This window comes from Amia ocellicauda, chromosome 3 (assembly GCF_036373705.1).
Source record: "Amia ocellicauda isolate fAmiCal2 chromosome 3, fAmiCal2.hap1, whole genome shotgun sequence".
Lineage (NCBI taxonomy): Eukaryota > Metazoa > Chordata > Actinopteri > Amiiformes > Amiidae > Amia > Amia ocellicauda.
In genome coordinates, this window is record NC_089852.1 from 51,452,250 (window position 1) to 51,458,249 (window position 6,000).

A 6,000-nucleotide genomic window follows, 5' to 3' on the forward strand; every position below is an offset into this window, starting at 1 on the left:
TTTTAAAAATGTATTTATACACTTTACTTTAAAAGTTAATATAGGCCTCCAAGTTAATGCTTGTTAGATTTTAACTGAGTTTGAAAAGTCAGGTGGGGCATTCTGTAGTTTTCTATTAGCGGGTGGATCAAAGTTTTGATTTAATCCAGTCCTATGTCTAAGAAGTTTAAAACAAGCAAAAATGCCAAAAGAAACCAGAATATAATGCATGAACTTCTTTCTTGCTATTTTGTGATAATCAATTGTTATTGAGCATATCAGGTGGCACAACCAGTCATGGTCAGGTGGTGCAACCAGCAAATTTATATTTGTATTTATATTTATATTTATCAATTTTCATTGCAACTGCAAAGTTAAGTCATAAATATAGCTTTAACACCTTATATAATGTATACAAATAATTGCTAGTCCTTAACTAGGTCACCTTTCCTTCAACCTATTTACTTTCACCAACTCAGCAGCTGCACTGAATTGACTTCAATTAAGGCAAACTACAGACAAGATTAACTTCAATTAAGGCAGTTAAAACAAAATGAGGAATGCTAAGACTGTCTGAAACTAGGAACACAACAAGATGGCTGCCTCTCACCTGTACTGTCTGTCTTAGGCAACTTGTAAATACTTCTGTTCCTGTAAATAATTCTGTTCACGGCAGTAATGTGAAACTAAAAAAAAAAAGAAAAAGACTGTGACAAAACGAGTTGAATATGATATGAATCACTGAATACTCATAACGCATTACCCTGCACCAGTATATAGTAACGATAGGTTACTATCATAATCCCGGTTCCCTGAAAAAGAAAGACAGCCATTACCTAATGGGAAGAGCCTTCTGACCTGCCAATCATTGAAAGCATGTACCAAAGCTGCCCAATAGGGGCCCGCCCCCAGCGTCAGTGAAAGTCTCCTCCTGACTGCAGCTCCCTTCCATCTCTTCATGAGAAAGGTCCGGCGAGTGATCCCTGAATAGTAATGGCTGTCTTTTTTTTCAGGGAACCAAGGTTAGCATAATAACCTATCATTCCCTTTCAAATCGAAAGATAGCCATTACCTAATAGGAAGACTATACCGGAGCTGTTGCAAGTCCTGACACCTGACTAAGCCTAAACCCACAATGACAAGGACAGCAGAGCCTCATGGCGCCTGAGGGCTAGCAGTTTGAAGTATCTGAGAGCCCAAGCTTGGGCGCAGAGGAATCGGAGCTCCGTTGTGGAGATGTCCTCAAAGGGAGCACCGCTCAGTCCTTTCAGCACTAATTCCAAGTCCCTGGCTGGAATTGTGTACTTTATTGGTGGTCTTAAGTGTCTCATGCCCTTCAGGAACTGGATGGCCAGGAAATGGGCTCTTGGTGAGACATTGTCAATTTTATCATGGCAAGCTGAGATGGCAGCCAGATAAACTTTCAGCATCGATGCAGATTTCCCATCTTCAAGCAGCTGTTGCAGGAAGCACAGGATTGTCGATATGGGGCATAACACCAGATCCACACGTCTCTCTAGACAGCAGTTCTGGAAAGCTGACCACTTGTAAGTATATTGAGTCCTGGCCGATTGACATAGACATCAGGCGATGCCTTTCAGGGGCCAAACCCACAACTGTAGCTGTGCTGGGTTGGGATGCCATAACAGTCCCTCTGCTTGGCTCAGCAAGTTCCGCTGAAGTGGAAGCTGCCATGGATCCTCACTGATCATCTGTGCCAGCGCTGCAAACCACAATTGTCTCGGCCACTGGGAGGCAATCAGGAGAACTTGATCTCCTTCCTGGGCAATCCTCTCCAGTGTCAGTGGAAGAAGTGGCAGTGGGGGGAAGGCGTCTCCAGGGAGAACCACAGAGGACAGTGGGTCATTGCCTGTGTAGTGAAGAGGTCAACCCGAGCTCGTCAGATCTGCTCCACCACCTGAGGATTCAGTCTCCACTTTGAGCTGTCCGCACCTTTCCTGGAGAGAATGTTCGCCGCTGTATTGGACACGCCTGGCAGGTGTATTGCCCGTATGGAGCGAAGATTGTCTTGCGCCCACACAATGTAGTCTGCACACCACACTATGTAGTCTGGGGGAGTGTAGGCCCCCTGGTGGTTGATATAAGCCACCACTGACATGTTGTTCATCCGAACCAGGACGTGTCTGTCTGCCAGACCATGGTGAAAATGGTGCAGCACCAGCCGCACCGCTTGCATCTCCTGTACGTTGGGCTGACCAGAGGCCGCTCCACACTCCTTTGACTCCCATCCCATTCCAGACAGCGCCCCAGCCTTTTCTGGAGGCATCTGTGGTAATGACTTCCCATCTGTGCGGGCATCCGAGGGGGGAGCTGAGGCGCACATTTTTCCGATTTCACCACTAGGACAGTGCCTGTTAGCACTGTCAGTGGGCGGTGTTTGTGTCTTGCTGGGTGTTGCTTGTGGACATTTACTCAGCGTTGCAATGGGAGCATGTGCATAAGGCCCAAGAGAAGAATGTTCAAGGCGGCTGCCATCAGCCTCAACAGTTCTTGAAATTTGACCAGCTGGAGAGTCAATGCCCTTCTGAATGACACTAGGCATTTCTACAACGACTCGATTCTGTCTCTGGACAGGTAGGCAAGCATTTTTTGAGAGTCCAGTTTCATTCCCAAGAAGCCCACCGTCTGTGTGGGTTCGAGGAAGCTTTTCTCTGTGTGAACTGCGAGACCCAGTGCAGTCACGTGACGTATGTCCTCCGCTATATATTCCTCCGCCTGAAGCCTGGAGTCTGTGCACACCACAGCCAGTCGTCCAGGTAGTTCAGGATCATTATCCCTTTTGTCCTAAGGGGGGCCAAGGCTGCATCCATGCACTTTGAAAATGTGCGCGGAGCCAGTGAAAGGCCGAACGGCAGCACATTGAACTCGTACGCCTGGTCCTGGAAGGTGTAGCGTAGGTATTTCCTATGCGCCGGGAGGATGCGGACATGGAAGTAAGCGTTCCTGAGGTCTATCGACATGAACCAGTCCCCCGGCCGGATATACTAGAGGATATGCTGCGCCATCAACATGTGGAAAGGTCTTTTCCTCAGAACCATGTTGAGGCCCCTCAGATCGAGAATGAGCCTGAAGCCTCTGTCCTTCTTTGGCACCAGGAAGTACCCCAAGTAGAAGCCTGCTCAAGAGTCTTCATCGGCTATTAGTCATATCGCTCGTTTCTCCTGCATAACAGCGATCTCCTGCATCACTTGTAAAATGTTGGAAAAAATTATTAGACAGAAAATAGAGGAGCATCTTAATGAAAACCATATTCTTGGAGATAGTCAACATGGGTTTAGACGAGGAGGATCATGTCTTACTAATAATTAGAATTTTTTGAACATGCAACTGCAGCTGTAGATCACGTGAAAGCATATGATATGATATACTAAGATTTCCAAAAAGCTTTCGATAAGGTTCCACACCATAGACTGATCCTCAAATTGGAGGCTGTAGGCATTCAGGGTAATGTAAGTAGATGGATTATGAACTGGTGGATGTATAGGAAGCAGAGTGTGTCGATTTAAGGAGTTGTTTCTAACTGGAGTGAGGCTGTTAGTGGAGTTCCACAGGGATCAGTACTAGGGCCTTTGCTTTTTCTAATCTATATTAATGATCTGGACTCTGGGATAGTTAGCAAACTTGTCAAATTTGCAGATGATACTAAAATAGGTGGCTCAGCAGATACAATCTTGGCAGCACAGGCTATTCAGAGGGACTTAGATAATATTCAGTTGTGGGCCGACACCTGGCAAATGAAATTCAATGTGGACAAGTGCAAGGTAATACATGCAGGTAACAAAAATGTCCACTATAATTACACTATGGGAGGTACAGATGTAGATGAAGTAACGCATGAGAAAGACCTAGGAGTCTATGTGGACTCCTCACTTTCTCCATCCAAGCAATGTGGGGAAGCAATAAAAAAGGCAAACAGAATGCTAGGGTATATTGTCAAAAGTGTAGAATTTAAAACAAGGGCAGTGATGTTCAGACTACAATGCGCTAGTTAGACCTCATCTGGAATACTGTGTACAGTTCTGGGCACCACACTTCAAGAAATATATCGCTGCTCTAGAGGCAGTTCAGAGGAGAGCAACCAGACTTATTCCAGGCCTGAAGGGAATGTCCTGATGAGAGACTGAGGGAACTGAACCTTTTCACCCTGGAACAGAGAATACTATGTGAGGACTTGATTCAAGTCTTCAAAATCATGAAAGGCATCGACCACATCAAACCAGAGGAGCTTTTCCAGATGAGCAGGGACACACGCACCCGAGGACACAAATGGAAATTGGCATCTATATTTATAATCTGGACTCTGGGATAGTTATTATTTATTATTATTTATTTCTTAGCAGACTTATCCAGGACGACTTACAAAATAAAAGCGCAGACAAAGTGCAAAAATACAGTGCAGTACAAGGTATAACATATTACAAATTCCAATTCACATAATACAGTGCAATTCAAAGCATAATACATTTTACAAATTCCAATTTACACAATATATGAGTTCTTACATCCTGGACTGTACAAGCTGATAAGTGCAGACAAGTTGTTAGGTCACAGTCAAGGTCCAGGGGAAGGGAGCATAGGGGAGATCAAATTATGCAATACGAGTACTAGTAATGCAAGGCAAGTAGTATGATTAACGTTGTATAAGTGTTATCTTACAGGAGAGTAAATGACTAAATTACTGTCTGAAAAGATGCGTTTTGAGCAAGTTCTGGACTTCAGTGTCTTGACTTCAGTAGGAAGGTCGTTGCACCATTTAGGGGCCAGGGATGAGAAGGAGCGGCTCTGGGGGAAGGAGAGTGGACAGGAGGCAGAGTTAGTGTTTTGGCACCGGAAGAACACAGTGGTCTGGAGGGGATGTATCTGAAGGTAGCTTGGTGCAGTGTAGTCAAGACAGAGGTAGGTGAGGGTCAGTGTCTTGAACTGAATGCGTGCCAGCATTGGGAGCCAGTGGAGGGAGCGGAGCAGTGGAGTAGCGTGTGTGAATCGGGGCAGAGAGAATACCAGACGAGCCGCAGAGTTCTAGACGAGCTAGAGTGGGCGGGTAGTAGTTGCCAGCAGGCCGGCCAGGAGGGAGTTGCAGTAGTCCAGGCGGGAGTGGACCAGTGACTGGATGAGCAGCTGAGTTGAGTAGTTGGTGAGGAAGGGTTGGATTTGGCATATGTTGGTCAGGAAGAATCTGCAGGTGCGTGTCAGCATGGTGATGAGTGTAGGAGAGCGCAGGGTTGAGGGTGACTCCTAGGTTCTTAGCGGAAGAAGAGGGAGAGAGTGTCATAGATTCCAAGAGATCAGCAGAAGGTGAGTAACAGGGGGGAAAAAAAGAGGAGATCTGATTTGGAGAGATTGAGTTTGAGGTGGTGCGGGAAGACGGGAAGATCTGGGCATCATCTGTGTAGAAGTGGTAAGAGAAACCATGGGATGCGATGAGGGGGCCCAGGGAGTGAGTGTAGAGAGAGAACAGGAGGGGCCCCATGATGGAGCCTTGGGGTACACCTGTTAGGAGAGGTTGGGGGTGGATGAGGAATCTCACCATGTCACTTGAGAGGTCCGGTCGTTGAGGTAGGAGGAGGACCAGGTGAGAGCAGTTCCAGAGATTCCAAGGTCAGCAAGGCAGGAGAGGAGGATGACAGTGTCAAATGCTGCAGAGAGATCAAGGAGGTGAGCACCGAGGAGAGGGAGGCCGCCCGAGCACAGCTGAGGGAGTCAGTGACTGCCAGGAGAGCAGTCTCAGTGGAGTGAGCTGTGTGGAAGCCGGATTGCAGAGGATCAAGAAGTGAGTGATGGGAAAGAAATGCAGAGATCTGATGGTGGACAGCACGCTCAAGGATCTTTGAGAGGAAGGGGAGTAGGGAGACAGGTCGGTAGTTCTGAGGAGAGGTGGGGTCAAGGGTAGGTTTCTTGAGGAGTGGGATGACAGCAGCTTATATAAATGCAGAGGGGAAACAGCCAGTGAGTAGTGAGGAGTTGAGGAGGGAGGAGATGAAGGGGAGTGGATCGCGAGCA